The 16,452-nt window shown below is 41.4% G+C and overlaps 50 pseudogenes; all 50 read left to right on the top strand.

Moving 5' to 3' along the window:
* Positions 1–61: 61 nt before the first annotated feature.
* Positions 62–180, top strand: LOC142736530 (5S ribosomal RNA; annotated as a pseudogene).
* Positions 181–247: 67 nt separating this feature from the next.
* Positions 248–366, top strand: LOC142691350 (5S ribosomal RNA; annotated as a pseudogene).
* A 67-nt stretch (positions 367–433) lies between these two features.
* On the top strand, positions 434–552 carry LOC142689975 (5S ribosomal RNA; annotated as a pseudogene).
* A 67-nt stretch (positions 553–619) lies between these two features.
* On the top strand, positions 620–738 carry LOC142678277 (5S ribosomal RNA; annotated as a pseudogene).
* A 67-nt stretch (positions 739–805) lies between these two features.
* On the top strand, positions 806–924 carry LOC142685340 (5S ribosomal RNA; annotated as a pseudogene).
* Positions 925–991: 67 nt separating this feature from the next.
* LOC142674399 (5S ribosomal RNA) lies at positions 992–1,110 on the top strand (annotated as a pseudogene).
* A 67-nt stretch (positions 1,111–1,177) lies between these two features.
* Positions 1,178–1,296, top strand: LOC142696164 (5S ribosomal RNA; annotated as a pseudogene).
* Positions 1,297–1,548: 252 nt separating this feature from the next.
* LOC142704990 (5S ribosomal RNA) lies at positions 1,549–1,667 on the top strand (annotated as a pseudogene).
* A 253-nt stretch (positions 1,668–1,920) lies between these two features.
* On the top strand, positions 1,921–2,039 carry LOC142735068 (5S ribosomal RNA; annotated as a pseudogene).
* A 67-nt stretch (positions 2,040–2,106) lies between these two features.
* Positions 2,107–2,225, top strand: LOC142695987 (5S ribosomal RNA; annotated as a pseudogene).
* A 67-nt stretch (positions 2,226–2,292) lies between these two features.
* Positions 2,293–2,411, top strand: LOC142674277 (5S ribosomal RNA; annotated as a pseudogene).
* Positions 2,412–2,664: 253 nt separating this feature from the next.
* On the top strand, positions 2,665–2,783 carry LOC142736341 (5S ribosomal RNA; annotated as a pseudogene).
* Positions 2,784–3,036: 253 nt separating this feature from the next.
* LOC142700409 (5S ribosomal RNA) lies at positions 3,037–3,155 on the top strand (annotated as a pseudogene).
* A 3,877-nt stretch (positions 3,156–7,032) lies between these two features.
* LOC142671561 (5S ribosomal RNA) lies at positions 7,033–7,151 on the top strand (annotated as a pseudogene).
* A 67-nt stretch (positions 7,152–7,218) lies between these two features.
* On the top strand, positions 7,219–7,337 carry LOC142737009 (5S ribosomal RNA; annotated as a pseudogene).
* Positions 7,338–7,404: 67 nt separating this feature from the next.
* LOC142699888 (5S ribosomal RNA) lies at positions 7,405–7,523 on the top strand (annotated as a pseudogene).
* Positions 7,524–7,590: 67 nt separating this feature from the next.
* LOC142685295 (5S ribosomal RNA) lies at positions 7,591–7,709 on the top strand (annotated as a pseudogene).
* Positions 7,710–8,341: 632 nt separating this feature from the next.
* On the top strand, positions 8,342–8,460 carry LOC142737559 (5S ribosomal RNA; annotated as a pseudogene).
* Positions 8,461–8,527: 67 nt separating this feature from the next.
* Positions 8,528–8,646, top strand: LOC142667197 (5S ribosomal RNA; annotated as a pseudogene).
* Positions 8,647–8,713: 67 nt separating this feature from the next.
* On the top strand, positions 8,714–8,832 carry LOC142738294 (5S ribosomal RNA; annotated as a pseudogene).
* Positions 8,833–8,899: 67 nt separating this feature from the next.
* LOC142685760 (5S ribosomal RNA) lies at positions 8,900–9,018 on the top strand (annotated as a pseudogene).
* Positions 9,019–9,456: 438 nt separating this feature from the next.
* Positions 9,457–9,575, top strand: LOC142703857 (5S ribosomal RNA; annotated as a pseudogene).
* Positions 9,576–9,642: 67 nt separating this feature from the next.
* Positions 9,643–9,761, top strand: LOC142696963 (5S ribosomal RNA; annotated as a pseudogene).
* Positions 9,762–9,828: 67 nt separating this feature from the next.
* LOC142690318 (5S ribosomal RNA) lies at positions 9,829–9,947 on the top strand (annotated as a pseudogene).
* Positions 9,948–10,014: 67 nt separating this feature from the next.
* Positions 10,015–10,133, top strand: LOC142736465 (5S ribosomal RNA; annotated as a pseudogene).
* A 252-nt stretch (positions 10,134–10,385) lies between these two features.
* Positions 10,386–10,504, top strand: LOC142696842 (5S ribosomal RNA; annotated as a pseudogene).
* Positions 10,505–10,571: 67 nt separating this feature from the next.
* LOC142677094 (5S ribosomal RNA) lies at positions 10,572–10,690 on the top strand (annotated as a pseudogene).
* Positions 10,691–10,757: 67 nt separating this feature from the next.
* LOC142690307 (5S ribosomal RNA) lies at positions 10,758–10,876 on the top strand (annotated as a pseudogene).
* A 67-nt stretch (positions 10,877–10,943) lies between these two features.
* Positions 10,944–11,062, top strand: LOC142736463 (5S ribosomal RNA; annotated as a pseudogene).
* Positions 11,063–11,314: 252 nt separating this feature from the next.
* On the top strand, positions 11,315–11,433 carry LOC142704319 (5S ribosomal RNA; annotated as a pseudogene).
* A 67-nt stretch (positions 11,434–11,500) lies between these two features.
* Positions 11,501–11,619, top strand: LOC142731008 (5S ribosomal RNA; annotated as a pseudogene).
* Positions 11,620–11,860: 241 nt separating this feature from the next.
* Positions 11,861–11,979, top strand: LOC142702622 (5S ribosomal RNA; annotated as a pseudogene).
* A 67-nt stretch (positions 11,980–12,046) lies between these two features.
* LOC142677864 (5S ribosomal RNA) lies at positions 12,047–12,165 on the top strand (annotated as a pseudogene).
* A 67-nt stretch (positions 12,166–12,232) lies between these two features.
* On the top strand, positions 12,233–12,351 carry LOC142736878 (5S ribosomal RNA; annotated as a pseudogene).
* A 439-nt stretch (positions 12,352–12,790) lies between these two features.
* Positions 12,791–12,909, top strand: LOC142684390 (5S ribosomal RNA; annotated as a pseudogene).
* Positions 12,910–12,976: 67 nt separating this feature from the next.
* LOC142691803 (5S ribosomal RNA) lies at positions 12,977–13,095 on the top strand (annotated as a pseudogene).
* Positions 13,096–13,162: 67 nt separating this feature from the next.
* Positions 13,163–13,281, top strand: LOC142691858 (5S ribosomal RNA; annotated as a pseudogene).
* A 67-nt stretch (positions 13,282–13,348) lies between these two features.
* LOC142737078 (5S ribosomal RNA) lies at positions 13,349–13,467 on the top strand (annotated as a pseudogene).
* Positions 13,468–13,534: 67 nt separating this feature from the next.
* Positions 13,535–13,653, top strand: LOC142687523 (5S ribosomal RNA; annotated as a pseudogene).
* Positions 13,654–13,720: 67 nt separating this feature from the next.
* Positions 13,721–13,839, top strand: LOC142737681 (5S ribosomal RNA; annotated as a pseudogene).
* A 67-nt stretch (positions 13,840–13,906) lies between these two features.
* On the top strand, positions 13,907–14,025 carry LOC142736462 (5S ribosomal RNA; annotated as a pseudogene).
* Positions 14,026–14,277: 252 nt separating this feature from the next.
* LOC142672919 (5S ribosomal RNA) lies at positions 14,278–14,396 on the top strand (annotated as a pseudogene).
* Positions 14,397–14,463: 67 nt separating this feature from the next.
* Positions 14,464–14,582, top strand: LOC142670753 (5S ribosomal RNA; annotated as a pseudogene).
* A 67-nt stretch (positions 14,583–14,649) lies between these two features.
* On the top strand, positions 14,650–14,768 carry LOC142730997 (5S ribosomal RNA; annotated as a pseudogene).
* A 67-nt stretch (positions 14,769–14,835) lies between these two features.
* On the top strand, positions 14,836–14,954 carry LOC142735200 (5S ribosomal RNA; annotated as a pseudogene).
* A 427-nt stretch (positions 14,955–15,381) lies between these two features.
* LOC142694860 (5S ribosomal RNA) lies at positions 15,382–15,500 on the top strand (annotated as a pseudogene).
* Positions 15,501–15,567: 67 nt separating this feature from the next.
* LOC142677853 (5S ribosomal RNA) lies at positions 15,568–15,686 on the top strand (annotated as a pseudogene).
* Positions 15,687–15,753: 67 nt separating this feature from the next.
* On the top strand, positions 15,754–15,872 carry LOC142668423 (5S ribosomal RNA; annotated as a pseudogene).
* A 253-nt stretch (positions 15,873–16,125) lies between these two features.
* Positions 16,126–16,244, top strand: LOC142684379 (5S ribosomal RNA; annotated as a pseudogene).
* Positions 16,245–16,311: 67 nt separating this feature from the next.
* On the top strand, positions 16,312–16,430 carry LOC142691792 (5S ribosomal RNA; annotated as a pseudogene).
* The last annotated feature ends 22 nt before the right edge of the window (positions 16,431–16,452 follow it).

Here is a 16,452-nt window from a genome sequence, read left to right as displayed (position 1 = left end):
TATGTCGTTTAGATTTTGTTTCACAATAGATTAAATAGGACTATGGATTAAAGCATTTAACGTCAATGGCCATTCTAAGCTGAATGTGCCTGCTCTCGTCAGATCGCAGAAGTTACACAGCTTAAGGCCTCGCTAGTACCAGTGTGGGAGACTGTCTGGGAATCCGTGGTGCGGTTGAATTTTTATTATGTCGTTTAGATTTTGTTTCACAATCGATTAAAAAGGACTATGGATTAAAACATTAAATGTCGATGGCCATTCTAAGCTGAATGTCCCTGCTCTCGTCAGATCGCAGAAGTTACACAGCTTAAGGCCTCGCTTGTACCGGTGTGGGAGACTGTCTGGGAATCCGTGGTGCGTTTGACTTTTTATTATGTCGTTTAGATTTTGTTTCACAATCGATTAAAAAGGACTATGGATTAAAGCATTTAATGTCAATGGCCATTCTAAGCTGAATGTGTCTGCTCTCGTCAGATCGTAGAAGTTACACAGCTTAAGGCCTCGCTAGTACCAGTGTGGGAGACTGTCTGGGAGTCCGTGGTGCGGTTGACTTTTTATTATGTCGTTTAGATTTTCTTTCACAATCGATTAAAAAGGACTATGGATTAAAGCATTTAATGTCAATGGCCATTCTAAGCTGAATGTACCTGCTAACGTCAGATCGCAGAAGTTACACAGCTTAAGGCCTCGCTAGTACTAGTGTGGGAAACTGTCTGGGAATCCGTGGTGCGGTTGACTTTTTATTATGTCGTTTAGATTTTGTTTCACAATCGATTAAAAAGGACTATGGATTAAAGCATTTAATGTCAATGGCCATTCTAAGCTGAATGTTCCTGCTCTCGTCAGATCTCAGAAGTTACACAGCTTAAGGCCTCGCTAGTACCAGTGTGGCAGACTGTCTGGGAATCCGTGGTGCGGTTGACTTTTTACTATATCGTTTAGATTTTGTTTCACAATAGATTAAATAGGACTATGGATTAAAGCATTTAACGTCAATGGCCATTCTAAGCTGAATGTGCCTGCTCTCGTCAGATCGCAGAAGTTACACAGCTTAAGGCCTCGCTAGTACCAGTGTGGGAGACTGTCTGGGAATCCGTGGTGCGGTTGACTTTTTATTATGTCGTTTAGATTTTGTTTCACAATCGATTAAAAAGGACTATGGATTAAAGCATTTAATGTTAATGGCCATTCTAAGCTGAATGTGCCTGCTCTCGTCAGATTGCAGAAGTTACACAGCTTAAGGCCTCGCTAGTTCCAGTGTGGGAGACTTTCTGGGAATCCGTGGTGCGGTTGACTTTTTATTATGTCGTTTAGATTTTGTTTCACAATCGATTAAAAAGGACTATGGATTAAAGCATTTAATGTCAATGGCCATTCTAAGCTGAATGTGCCTTTCTCGTCAGATCGCAGAAGTTACACAGCTTAAGGCCTCGCTAGTACCAGTGTGGGAGACTGTCTGGGAATCCGTGGTGCGGTTGAATTTTTATTATGTCGTTTAGATTTTGTTTCACAATAGATTAAATAGGACTATGGATTAAAGCATTTAACGTCAATGGCCATTCCAAGCTGAATGTGCCTGCTCTCGTCAGAACGCAGAAGTTACACAGCTTAAGGCCTCGCTAGTACCAGTGTGTGAGACTGTCTGGGAATCAGTGGTGCGGTTGACTTTTTATTATGTCGTTTAGATTTTGTTTCACAATCGATTAAAAAGGACTATGGATTAAAGCATTTAATGTCAATGGCCATTCTAAGCTGAATGTGCCTGCTCTTGTTAGATCGCAGAAGTTACACAGCTTAACGCCTCGCTGGTACCAGTGTAGGAGACTGTCTGGGAATCCGTGGTGCAGTTGACTTTTTATTATGTCGTTTAGATTTTGTTTCACAATAGATTAAATAGGACTATGGATTAAAGCATTTAACGTCAATGGCCATTCTAAGCTGAATGTGCCTGCTCTCGTCAGAACGCAGAAGTTACACAGCTTAAGGCCTCGCTAGTACCAGTGTGGGAGACTGTCTGGGAATCCGTGGTGCGGTTGAATTTTTATTATGTCGTTTAGATTTTGTTTCACAATCGATTAAAAAGGACTATGGATTAAAGCATTTAATGTCAATGGTCATTCTAAGCTGAATGTCCCTGCTCTCGTCAGATCGCAGAAGTTACACAGCTTAAGGCCTCGCTAGTACCAGTGTGGGAGACTGTCTGGGAATCCATGGTGCGGTTGCCTTTTTATTATGTTGTTTAGATTTTGTTTCACAATAGATTAAATAGGACTATGGATTAAGGCTTTTAATGTCAATGGCCATTCTAAGCTGAATGTGCCTGCTCTCGTCAGATCGCAGAAGTTACACAGCTTAAGGCCTCGCTAGTACCAGTGTGGGAGACTGTCTGGGAATCCGTGGTGCGGTTGACTTTTTATTATGTCGTTTAGATTTTGTTTCACAATCGATTAAAAAGGACTATGGATTAAAGCATTTAATGTCAATGGCCATTCTAAGCTGAATGTGCCTGCTCTCGTTAGATCGCAGACGTTACACAGCTTAACGCCTCGCTAGTACCAGTGTGGGAGACTGTCTGAGAATCCGTGGTGCGGTTGACTTTTTATTATGTCGTTTAGATTTTGTTTCACAATAGATTAAATAGGACTATGGATTAAAGCATTTAACGTCAATGGCCATTCTAAGCTGAATGTGCCTGCTCTCGTCAGATCGCAGAAGTTACACAGCTTAAGGCCTCGCTAGTACCAGTGTGGGAGACTGTCTGTGAATCCGTGGTGCGGTTGACTTTTTATTATGTCGTTTAGATTTTGTTTCACAATCGATTAAAAAGGACTATGGATTAAAGCATCTAATGTCAATGGCCATTCTAAGCTGAATTTGCCTGCTCTCGTTAGATCGCAGAAGTTACACAGCTTAACGCCTCGCTAGTACCAGTGTGGGAGACTGTCTGTGAATCCGTGGTGCGGTTGACTTTTTATTATGTCGTTTAGATTTTGTTTCACAATAGATTAAATAGGACTATGGATTAAGGCTTTTAATGTCAATGGCCATTCTAAGCTGAATGTGCCTGCTCTCGTCAGATCGCAGAACTTACAAAGCTTAAGGCCTTGCTAGTACTAGTGTGGGAGACTGTCTGGGAATCCTTGGTGCGGTTGACTATTTATTATGTCGTTTAGATTTTGTTTCACAATCGATTAAAAAGGACTATGGATTAAAGCATTTAATGTCAATGGCCATTCTAAGCTGAATGTGCCTGCCCTCGTTAGATCGCAGAAGTTACACAGCTTAACGCCTCACTAGTACCAGTTTGGGAGACTGTCTTGGAATCCGTGGTGCGGTTGAATTTTTATTATGTCGTTTAGATTTTGTTTCACAATCGATTAAAAAGGACTATGGATTAACCCCTTGAGTACCCAGCTCATTTTGGCCTTGAGGACCAGACCCATTTTTTCAAATCTGACATGTATCACTTTATGTGGTAATAACTCCGGAATGCTTTTACCTATCCAATTGATTCTGAGATTGTTTTCTCGTGACACATTGGACTTTAGTTTAGTGCAAAAATTTGGTCGATAAATTCATTCCTTATTTGTGAAAAACACCAACATTTAGCGAAAATATGAAGAAATTATGATTTTTCCCATTTTAAATGTATCTGCTTGTAAAACAGATGGTAATACCACACAAAATAGTTACCAATTAACATATCCCATATGTCTACTTTATGTTTGCATCGTTTTTTGAACATTCTTTTATTTTTCTATGACCTCACAAGGCTTAGAACTTTAGCAGCAATTTCTCATATTTTTAAGAAAATTTCAAAAAGCGATTTTTTCAGGGACGAGTTCAGTTCTGAAGTGGTTTTGAGTGCCCTATATATTAGAAACCCCCATAAAACACCCCATTTTGAAAACTGCACCCCTCAAAGTATCTAAAACAGCATTCAGAAAGTGTTTCAACTCTTTAGGCGTTTTACAGGAATTGAAGGAAAGTAGAGCTGAAATTTTCAAATTTCATTTTTTTTTACAAAATTCATATGTAATACATTTTCTTCTGTACCACAGAAGGTTTTACCTGAGAAACGCAACTCAATATTTATTGCCCAGATTCTGCAGTTTTTAGAAATATCCCACATGTGGCCCTAGTGCGCTAATGGACTGAAACACAGGCCTCAGAAGCAAAGGAGCACCTCTTGGATTTTGGGGCCTCCTTTTTTCAGAATATATTTTAGGCACCATGTCAGGTTTGAAGAGGTCTTGTGGTGCCAAAACAGTGGAAACCCCCGAAAGTGACCCCCATTTTTTAAACTACACACCTCAGGGAATTTATCTAGGGGTATAGTTAGCATTTTGACCCCACAGGTATTTTGCTATATTTTCTGGAGTTAGTCTGTGAAAATGAAAATCTACTTTTTTTCTGGAAAAACGTAAAAATTTCTAATTTTTGCAAGAAATAAAGGAGAGAAAGCACCCCAACATTTGTAAAGCAATTTCTCGCGATTACGGAAATACCCCATATGTGGTAATAAACTGCTGTTTGGACCCACAGCAGGGCTCAGAAGGGAGGGAGCGCCATTTGGATTTTGGAGCTCTGATTTTACTGGAATGGTTTTCAGTGCCGTGTCACGTTTGCAACGCCCTGGAGGGACCTAAACAGTGGAATCCCCCCAAAAGTGACCCCATTTTGGAAACTATACCCCTCAAGGAATTTTTCTAGTGGTATAGTTATCATTTTGACCCCACAGGTTTTTTGCTGAATTTATTGGAATTAGTCTGTGAAGATGAAAAGAGACTTTTTTTTGGAAAAAACACAGAATTTTCTAATTTTTATAAGGAATAAAGGAGAAAAAGCACCTCAACATTTGTAAAGCAATTTCTCCTGATTACGGAAATACCCCATATGTGGTAATAAACTGCTGTTTGGACCCATGGCAGGGCTCAGAAGGGACGGAGCACCATTTGGATTTTGCAGCTCAGATTTTGCTGAATTGGTTTCTGGGGGCCATGTCGCGAGTCCCTGAAGTACCAGTACAGTAGAAATTCCCCAGATGTGATCCCAATTTGGAGACTATACCCCTGAAAGAATTAAATTAGAGGTGTAGTGAGCATTTTGAGCCCTCAGGTGTTTTATAGATTTTATTAGAATTGGTCCGTGAAATATAACCTGTAGCTTTAGCTCAGAATTTTTCATTTCCACAAGGAATACAGGAGAAAAGACACCCCAAAATTTGTTACACAATTTCTCCTGATTACGGAAATACCCCATATGTGGTTGTAAACGGCTATTTGGACATACGGCAAGAGTCTAAACGGAAAAAGTGAAATTTCGTTTTTGGAGTGGAGATTTTACAAAATTTGTTTTTGACGCCATGTTGCATTGCGCTGAGGTACCAGTACAGTGAAAACTCCCGAGAAGTGACCCCATTTAGGAAACTACACCCCTCAAGGAATTCATCTAGAAGTGTAGTGAGCATTTTGACCCCCAAAGGTTTTGCAGAAATTAGTGCACAGTGGATGTTGCAGATTGAAAATTGACATTTTCCACATATATGCTATTTCAGTGCCCAATGCGTTGGGCCCAGCTTGTACCACTGGAGACATACGCCCCATAAATTGTTAAGCGTTTCTCCAGAGTACGGTAATACCCCATATGTGGTCATAAACCGCTGTTTGGGCACACTGCCAGGCCCAGAAGGAGCGCCATTTGGCTTTTGGAGCGCAGATTTTGCTTGGTAGTAGTTTTGTTTAGTGTTTTACTGGTGTTTCAGTTTATAATGTGGGGGCATATGTAATCTGTGCGGAGTACATACATTTTTTGCGTGACACACTGTCGTTTTTATTGGTACCATGTTTGGCTACGCGCGACTTTTTGATCACTTTTTATTCCATTTTTTTGGAAACAACGTGACCAAAAAAGGAAATTCTGCCATTGTTTTTTATGGTATTTTTTTTACGGTGTTCACCGTGCGGGATAAATAATATGATATTTTTTTAGGTCAGGCCGATACGAACGCGGCGATACCTATTATGTCTAGTTTTTGTCTTTTTTTTTCATTTTTTTTCTAATTATAAAGGGCTTGATCAGGGAAACAAGGCGATTATTGTTTTTATTACGTAAAACTTGTATTTATTTATTTATCGAAAACTTTTTTTTTACTTTTTTTTCACTTTTTATTTTACACATACTAGGGGACTGGAAGATCTGATCTTCTGATCCCCTGCACAATACACTGCACTACTTCTGTATGTACTGATGTAGTGCAGTGTATTGTAACTGTCACTTTACAACTGACAGTTGAGCCTATTACGTCCTGCCTTGGGCAGGACCTAATAGGGTCCCGTACCTGGCAACCAGGAAGCCGTTGCTAGGCTTCCTGGTTGCCATTGCAACCATCAGAACCCCGCGATTTTTCGCGGGGGGGGCAATGGGGTGCAGAGGGAGCCCCCTCCCTCTGTATCAATCACTTAAATGCCGCTGTCGCTATTGACAGCGGCATTTAAGGGGTTAAACTACAGCGATCGGAGAGGACAGTGATCGCTGTAGTTGCAGTGGGATGTCGGCTGTATATTACAGCCGACATCCGATGAAGATGGAGCGAGCACAGCTCCTGTGCCCGCTTCATTCTCAGGGCGTTACTATACGCCCATTTTCGGGAAGGGGTTAATAAAAAGTGTTTTTTTTTTTTTTACACTGCTTTCTCTGATCTCCTCACGGATCTCACAGAAATGAGGAGATCAGAGAAAGTGACAGGAGCTTTCTCCTGCAGACGACGTCACAGACGGCTGTGATTGGTCAGTCTTCAGAGACTGACCAATCACAGCAATCGCCGGCATTGGGGACTGCTAATTGGTCCCCAGGCCGGTAGCAGAGACGGTTAGCTGTCAATGACAGCTGCCGCCGCTGTTCTGTCACTATGTGATTTCACATAGTGACAGTTTATTCCTGCGCCGTAATAGTACGTCGAAGGTACGCTGGCATAAGTGGCCAGCGACGTACTATTACGTCAAAGGTACGCAAGGGGTTAAAGCATTTAATGTCAATGGCCATTCTAAGCTGAATGTCCCTGCTCTCGTCAAATCGCAGAAGTTACACAGCTTAAGGCCTCGCTAGTACCAGTGTGGGAGACTGTCTGGGAATCCGTGGTGCGGTTGACTTTTTATTATGTCGTTTAGATTTTCTTTCACAATCGATTAAAAAGGACTATGGATTAAAGCATTTAATGTCAATGGCCATTCTAAGCTGAATGTGCCTGCTCTCGTCAGATCGCAGAAATTACACAGCTTAAGGCCTCGCTAGTACCAGTGTGGGAGACTGTCTGGGAATCCGTGGTGCGGTTGACTTTTTATTATGTCGTTTAGATTTTGTTTCACAATCGATTAAAAAGGACTATGGATTAAAGCATTTAATGTCAATGGCCATTCTAAGCTGAATGTGCCTGCTCTCGTCAGATCTCAGAAGTTACACAGCTTAAGGCCTCGCTAGTACCAGTGTGTGAGACTGTCTGGGAATCCGTGGTGCGGTTGACTTTTTATTATGTCGTTTAGATTTTGTTTCACAATAGATTAAATAGGACTATGGATTAAAGCATTTAACGTCAATGGCCATTCTAAGCTGAACGTGCCTGCTCTTGTCAGATCGCAGAAGTTACACAGCTTAAGGCCTCGCTAGTACCAGTGTGGGAGACTGTCTGTGAATCCGTGGTGCGGTTGACTTTTTATTATGTCGTTTAGATTTTGTTTCACAATCGATTAAAAAGGACTATGGATTAAAGCATTTAATGTCAATGGCCATTCTAAGCTGAATTTGCCTGCTCTTGTTAGATCGCAGAAGTTACACAGCTTAACGCCTCGCTAGTACCAGTGTGGGAGACTGTCTGTGAATCCGTGGTGCGGTTGACTTTTTATTATGTCGTTTAGATTTTGTTTCACAATAGATTAAATAGGACTATGGATTAAGGCTTAAGGCTTTTAATGTCAATGGCCATTCTAAGCTGAATGTGCCTGCTCTCGTCAGATCGCAGAACTTGCAAAGCTTAAGGCCTTGCTAGTACCAGTGTGGGAGACTGTCTGGGAATCCTTGGTGCGGTTGACTATTTATTATGTCGTTTAGATTTTGTTTCACAATCGATTAAAAAGGACTATGGATTAAAGCGTTTAATGTCAATGGCCATTCTAAGCTGAATGTGCCTGCTCTCGTTAAATCGCAGAAGTTACACAGATTAAGGCCTCGCTAGTACCAGTGTGGGAGACTGTCTGGGAATCCGTGGTGTGGTTACCTTTTTATTATGTCGTTTAGATTTTCTTTCACAATCGATTAAAAAGGACTATGGATTAAAGCATTTAATGTCAATGGCCATTCTAAGCTGAATGTGCCTGCTCTCGTCAGATCGCAGAAGTTACACAGCTTAAGGCCTCGCTAGTACCAGTGTGGGAGACTGTCTGGGAATCCGTGGTGAGGTTGACTTTTTATTATGTCGTTTAGATTTTGTTTCACAATCGATTAAAAAGGACTATGGATTAAAGCATTTAATGTCAATGGCCATTCTAAGCTGAATGTGCCTGCTCTCGTCAGATCTCAGAAGTTACACAGCTTAAGGCCTCGCTAGTACCAGTGTGGGAGACTGTCTGGGAATCCGTGGTGTGGTTGACTTTTTATTATGTCGTTTAGATTTTGTTTCACAATAGATTAAATAGGACTATGGATTAAAGCATTTAACGTCAATGGCCATTCTAAGCTGAATGTGCCTGCTCTCGTCAGATCGCAGAAGTTACACAGCTTAAGGCCTCGCTAGTACCAGTGTGGGAGACTGTCTGGGAATCTGTGGTGCGGTTGAATTTTTATTATGTCGTTTAGATTTTGTTTCACAATCGATTAAAAAGGACTATGGATTAAAGCATTTAATGTCAATGGCCATGCTAAGCTGAATGTGCCTGCTCTCGTCAGATTGCAGAAGTTACACAGTTTAAGGCCTCGCTAGTACCGGTGTGGGAGACTGTCTGGGAATCCGTGGTGCGGTTGTCTTTTTATTATGTCGTTTAGATTTTGTTTCACAATCGATTAAAAAGGACTATGGATTAAAGCATTTAATGTCAATGGCCAATCTAAGCTGAATGTGCCTTTCTCGTCGGATCGCAGAAGTTACACAGCTTAAGGCCTCGCTAGTACCAGTGAGGGAGACTGTCTGGGAATCCGTGGTGCGGTTGAATTTTTATTATGTCGTTTAGATTTTGTTTCACAATAGATTAAATAGGACTATGGATTAAAGCATTTAACGTCAATGGCCATTCCAAGCTGAATGTGGCTGCTCTCGTCAGAACGCAGAAGTTACACAGCTTAAGGCCTCGCTAGTACCAGTGTGTGAGACTGTCTGGGAATCCGTGGTGCGGTTGACTTTTTATTATGTCGTTTAGATTTTGTTTCACAATCGATTAAAAAGGACTATGGATTAAAGCATTTAATGTCAATGGCCATTCTAAGCTGAATGTGCCTGCTCTCGTTAGATCGCAGAAGTTACACAGCTTAACGCCTCGCTGGTACCAGTGTGGGAGACTGTCTGGGAATCCGTGGTGCGGTTGACTTTTTATTATGTCGTTTAGATTTTGTTTCACAATAGATTAAATAGGACTATGGATTAAAGCATTTAACGTCAATGGCCATTCTAAGCTGAATGTGCCAGCTCTCGTCAGATCGCAAAAGTTACACAGCTTAAGGCCTCGCTAGTACCAGTGTGGGAGACTGTCAGGGAATCCGTGGTGCGGTTGACTTTTTATTATGTCGTTTAGATTTTGTTTCACAATCGATTAAAAAGGACTATGGATTAAAGCATTTAATGACAATGGCCATTCTAAGCTGAATGTGCCTGCTCTCGTCAGATCGCAGAAGTTACACAGCTTAAGGCCTCGCTAGTACCAGTGTGGGAGACTGTCTGGGAATCCGTGGTGTGGTTGAATTTTTATTATGTCGTTTAGATTTTGTTTCACAATCGATTAAAAAGGACTATGGATTAAAGCATTTAATGTCAATGGCCATTCTAAGCTGAATGTGCCTGCTCTCGTCAGATTGCAGAAGTTACACAGCTTAAGGCCTCGCTAGTACCAGTGTGGGAGACTGTCTGGGAATCCGTGGTGCGGTTGACTTTTTATTATGTCGTTTAGATTTTGTTTCACAATCGATTAAAAAGGACTATGGATTAAAGCATTTAATGTCAATGGCCATTCTAAGCTGAATGTGCCTTTCTTGTCAGATCGCAGAGGTTACACAGTTTAAGGCCTCGCTAGTACTAGTGTGGGAGACTGTCTGGGAATCCGTGGTGCGGTTGAATTTTTATTATGTCGTTTAGATTTTGTTTCACAATCGATTAAAAAGGACTATGGATTAAAGCATTTAATGTCAATGGCCATTCTAAGCTGAATGTCCCTGCTCTCGTCAAATCGCAGAAGTTACACAGCTTAAGGCCTCGCTGGTACCAGTGTGGGAGACTGTCTGGGAATCCGTGGTGCGGTTGACTTTTTATTATGTCGTTTAGATTTTGTTTCACAATAGATTAAATAGGACTATGGATTAAAGCATTTAACGTCAATGGCCATTCTAAGCTGAATGTGCCAGCTCTCGTCAGATCGCAAAAGTTACACAGCTTAAGGCCTCGCTAGTACCAGTGTGGGAGACTGTCTGGGAATCCGTGGTGCGGTTGACTTTTTATTATGTCGTTTAGATTTTGTTTCACAATCGATTAAAAAGGACTATGGATTAAAGCATTTAATGACAATGGCCATTCTAAGCTGAATGTGCCTGCTCTCGTCAGATCGCAGAAGTTACACAGCTTAAGGCCTCGCTAGTACCAGTGTGGGAGACTGTCTGGGAATCCGTGGTGTGGTTGAATTTTTATTATGTCGTTTAGATTTTGTTTCACAATCGATTAAAAAGGACTATGGATTAAAGCATTTAATGTCAATGGCCATTCTAAGCTGAATGTGCCTGCTCTCGTCAGATTGCAGAAGTTACACAGCTTAAGGCCTCGCTAGTACCAGTGTGGGAGACTGTCTGGGAATCCGTGGTGCGGTTGACTTTTTATTATGTCGTTTAGATTTTGTTTCACAATCGATTAAAAAGGACTATGGATTAAAGCATTTAATGTCAATGGCCATTCTAAGCTGAATGTGCCTTTCTTGTCAGATCGCAGAGGTTACACAGTTTAAGGCCTCGCTAGTACTAGTGTGGGAGACTGTCTGGGAATCCGTGGTGCGGTTGAATTTTTATTATGTCGTTTAGATTTTGTTTCACAATCGATTAAAAAGGACTATGGATTAAAGCATTTAATGTCAATGGCCATTCTAAGCTGAATGTCCCTGCTCTCGTCAAATCGCAGAAGTTACACAGCTTAAGGCCTCGCTAGTACCAGTGTGGGAGACTGTCTGGAAAGCCGTGGTGCAGTTGACTTTTTATTATGTCGTTTAGATTTTGTTTCACAATCGATTAAAAAGGACTATGGATTAAAGCATTTAAAGTCAATGGCCATTCTAAGCTGAATGTACCTGCTCTCGTCAGATCGCAGAAGTTACACAGCTTAAGGCCTCGCTAGTACCAGTGTGGGAGACTGTCTGGGAATCCGTGGTGCGGTTGAATTTTTATTATGTCGTTTAGATTTTGTTTCACAATCGATTAAAAAGGACTATGGATTAAAGCATTTAATGTCAATGGCCATTCTAAGCTGAATGTACCTGCTCTCGTCAGATCGCAAAAGTTACACAGCTTAAGTCCTCGCTAGTACCAGTGTGGGAATCCGTGGTGCGGTTGAATTTTTATTATGTCGTTTAGATTTTGTTTCACAATAGATTAAATAGGACTATGGATTAAGGCTTTTAACGTCAATGGCCATTCTAAGCTGAATGTGCCTGCTCTCGTCAAAGCGCAGAAGTTACACAGCTTAAGGCCTCGCTAGTACCAGTGTGGGAGACTGTCTGGGAATCCGTGGTGCGGTTTACTTTTTATTATGTCGTTTAGATTTTGTTTCACAATCGATTAAAAAGAACTATGGATTAAAGCATTTAATGTCAATGGCCATTCTAAGCTGAATGTGCCTGCTCTCGTCAGATCGCAGAAGTTACACAGCTTAACGCCTTGCTAGTACCAGTGTAGGAGACTGTCTGGGAATCCGTGGTGCGGTTGACTTTTTATTATGTCGTTTAGATTTTGTTTCACAATCGATTAAAAAGGACTATGGATTAAAGCATTTAATGTCAATGGCCATTCTAAGCTTAATGTGCCTGCTCTCGTCAGATCGCAGAAGTTACACAGCTTAAGGCCTCGCTAGTACCAGTGTGGGAGACTGTCTGGGAATCTGTGGTGCGGTTGACTTTTTATTATGTCGTTTAGATTTTGTTTCACAATAGATTAAATAGGACTATGGATTAAAGCATTTAACGTCAATGGCCATTCTAAGCTGAATGTGCTTACTCTCGTCAGGTCGCAGAAGTTACACAGCTTAAGGCCTCTCTAGTACCAGTGTGGGAGACTGTCTGGGAATCCGTGGTGCGGTTGAATTTTTATTATGTCGTTCAGATTTTGTTTCACAATCGATTAAAAAGGACTATGGATTAAAGCATTTTATGTCAATGGCCGTTCTAAGCTGAATGTCCCGGCTCTCGTCAGATCGCAGAAGTTACACAGCTAAAGGCCTCGCTAGTACCAGTGTGGGAGACTGTCTGGGAATCCGTGGTGCGGTTGTCTTTTTATTATGTCGTTTAGATTTTGTTTCACAATCGATTAAAAAGGACTATGGATTAAAGCATTTAAGGTCAATGGCCATTCTAAGCTGAATGTGCCTGCTCTCGTCGGATCGCAGAAGTTACACAGCTTAAGGCCTCGCTAGTACCAGTGTGGGAGACTGTCTGGGAATCCGTGGTGCGGTTGTATTTTTATTATGTCGTTTAGATTTTGTTTCACAATCGATTAAAAAGGACTATGGATTAAAGCATTTAATGTCAATGGCTATTATAAGCTGAATGTCCCTGCTCTCGTCAGATCGCAGAAGTTACACAGCTTAAGGCCTCGCTAGTACCAGTGTGGGAGACTGTCTGGGAATCCGTGGTGCGGTTGACTTTTTATTATGTCGTTTAGATTTTGTTTCACAATCGATTAAAAAGGACTATGGATTAAAGCATTTAATGTCAATGGCAATTCTAAGCTGAATGTGCCTGCTCTCGTCAGATCGCAGAAGTTACACAGCTTAACGCCTCGCTAGTACCAGTGTGGGAGACTGTCTGGGAATCCGTGGTGCGGTTGACTTTTTATTATGTCGTTTAGATTTTGTTTCACAATCGATTAAAAAGGACTATGGATTAAAGCATTTTATGTCAATGGCCATTCTAAGCTGAATGTGCCTGCTCTCGTCAGATCGCAGAAGTTACACAGCTTAAGGCCTCGCTAGTACCAGTGTGGGAGACTGTCTGGGAATCCGTGGTGCGGTTGAGTTTTTATTATGTCGTTTAGATTTTGTTTCACAATAGATTAAAAAGGACTATGGATTAAAGCATTTAATGTCAATGGCCATTCTATGCTGAATGTCCCTGCTCTCGTCAGATCGCAGAAGTTACACAGCTTAAGGCCTCGCTAGTACCAGTGTGGGAGACTGTCTGGGAATCCGTGGTGCGGTTGAATTTGTATTATGTTGTTTAGATTTTGTTTCACAATAGATTAAATAGGACTATGGATTAAGGCTTTTAATGTCAATGGCCATTCTAAGCTGAATGTGCCTGCTCTCGTCAGATCGCAGAAGTTACACAGCTTAAGGCCTCGCTAGTGCCAGTGTGGGAGACTGTCTGGGAATCCGTGGTGCGGTTGACTTTTTATTATGTCGTTTAGATTTTGTTTCACAATCGATTAAAAAGGACTATGGATTAAAGCATTTAATGTCAATGGCCATTCTAAGCTGAATGTGCCTGCTCTCGTCAGATTGCAGAAGTTACACAGCTTAAGGCCTCGCTAGTACCAGTGTGGGAGACTGTCTGGGAATCCGTGGTGCGGTTGACTTTTTATTATGTCGTTTAGATTTTGTTTCACAATCGATTAAAAAGGACTATGGATTAAAGCATTTAATGTCAATGGCCATTCTAAGCTGAATGTGCCTTTCTTGTCAGATCGCAGAGGTTACACAGTTTAAGGCCTCGCTAGTACCAGTGTGGGAGACTGTCTGGGAATCCGTGGTGCGGTTGTATTTTTATTATGTCGTTTAGATTTTGTTTCACAATCGATTAAAAAGGACTATGGATTAAAGCATTTAACATCAATGGCCATTCTAAGCTGAATGTGCCTGCTCTCGTCAGAGCGCAGAAGTTACACAGCTTAAGGCCTCGCTAGTACTAGTGTGGGAGACTGTCTGGGAATCCGTGGTGTGGTTGAATTTTTATTATGTCGTTTAGATTTTGTTTCACAATCGATTAAAAAGGACTATGGATTAAAGCATTGAATGTCAATGGCCATTCTAAGCTGAATGTCCCTGCTCTCGTCAAATCGCAGAAGTTACACAGCTTAAGGCCTCGCTAGTACCAGTGTGGGAGACTGTCTGGGAAGCCGTGGTGCAGTTGACTTTTTATTATGTCGTTTAGATTTTGTTTCACAATCGATTAAAAAGGACTATGGATTAAAGCATTTAAAGTCAATGGCCATTCTAAGCTGAATGTACCTGCTCTCGTCAGATCGCAGAAGTTACACAGCTTAAGGCCTCGCTAGTACCAGTGTGGGAGACTGTCTGGGAATCCGTGGTGCGGTTGAATTTTTATTATGTCGTTTAGATTTTGTTTCACAATCGATTAAAAAGGACTATGGATTAAAGCATTTAATGTCAATGGCCATTCTAAGCTGAATGTACCTGCTCTCGTCAGATCGCAGAAGTTACACAGCTTAAGGCCTCGCTAGTACCAGTGTGGGAGACTGTTTGGGAATCCGTGGTGCGGTTGACTTTTTATTATGTCGTTTAGATTTTGTTTCACAATAGATTAAATAGGACTATGGATTAAAGCATTTAACGTCAATGGCCATTCTAAGCTGAATGTGCCTGCTCTCGTCAGAACGCAGAAGTTACACAGCTTAAGTCCTCGCTAGTACCAGTGTGGGAATCCGTGGTGCGGTTGAATTTTTATTATGTCGTTTAGATTTTGTTTCACAATCGATTAAAAAGGACTATGGATTAAAGCATTTAAAGTCAATGGCAATTCTTAGATGAATGTCCCTGCTCTCGTCAGATCGCAGAAGTTACACAGCTTAAAGCCTCGCTAGTACCAGTGTGGGAGACTGTCTGGGAATCCGTGGTGCGGTTGACTTTTTATTATGTCGTTTAGATTTTGTTTCACAATAGATTAAATAGGACTATGGATTAAGGCTTTTAACGTCAATTGCCATTCTAAGCTGAATGTGCCTGCTCTCGTCAAAGCGCAGAAGTTACACAGCTTAAGGCCTCGCTAGTACCAGTGTGGGAGACTGTCTGGGAATCCGTGGTGCGGTTTACTTTTTATTATGTCGTTTAGATTTTGTTTCACAATCGATTAAAAAGAACTATGGATTAAAGCATTTAATGTCAATGGCCATTCTAAGCTGAATGTGCCTGCTCTCGTCAGATCGCAGAAGTTACACAGCTTAACGCCTTGCTAGTACCAGTGTAGGAGACTGTCTGGGAATCCGTGGTGCGGTTGACTTTTTATTATGTCGTTTAGATTTTGTTTCACAATCGATTAAAAAGGACTATGGATTAAAGCATTTAATGTCAATGGCCATTCTAAGCTGAATGTGCCTGCTCTCGTCAGATCGCAGAAGTTACACAGCTTAAGGCCTCTCTAGTACCAGTGTGGGAGACTGTCTGGGAATCCGTGGTGCGGTTGAATTTTTATTATGTCGTTCAGATTTTGTTTCACAATCGATTAAAAAGGACTATGGATTAAAGCATTTTATGTCAATGGCCGTTCTAAGCTGAATGTCCCGGCTCTCGTCAGATCGCAGAAGTTACACAGCTAAAGGCCTCGCTAGTACCTGTGTGGGAGACTGTCTGGGAATCCGTGGTGCGGTTGTCTTTCTATTATGTCGTTTAGATTTTGTTTCACAATCGATTAAAAAGGACTATGGATTAAAGCATTTAAGGTCAATGGCCATTCTAAGCTGAATGTGCCTGCTCTCGTCGGATCGCAGAAGTTACACAGCTTAAGGCCTCGCTAGTACCAGTGTGGGAGACTGTCTGGGAATCCGTGGTGCGGTTGTATTTTTATTATGTCGTTTAGATTTTGTTTCACAATCGATTAAAAAGGACTATGGATTAAAGCATTTAATGTCAATGGCTATTATAAGCTGAATGTCCCTGCTCTCGTCAGATCGCAGAAGTTACACAGCTTAAGGCCTCGCTAGTACCAGTGTGGGAGACTGTCTGGGAATCCGTGGTGCGGTTGACTTTTTATTATGTCGTTTAGATTT

The sequence above is a fragment of the Rhinoderma darwinii genome, chromosome 1 (genome assembly GCF_050947455.1).
Source record: "Rhinoderma darwinii isolate aRhiDar2 chromosome 1, aRhiDar2.hap1, whole genome shotgun sequence".
Classification (NCBI taxonomy): Eukaryota; Metazoa; Chordata; class Amphibia; order Anura; family Rhinodermatidae; genus Rhinoderma; species Rhinoderma darwinii.
The sequence above is the reverse complement of the archived record's forward strand: the minus strand, read 5'-3'. Positions and strand labels throughout refer to the sequence as shown.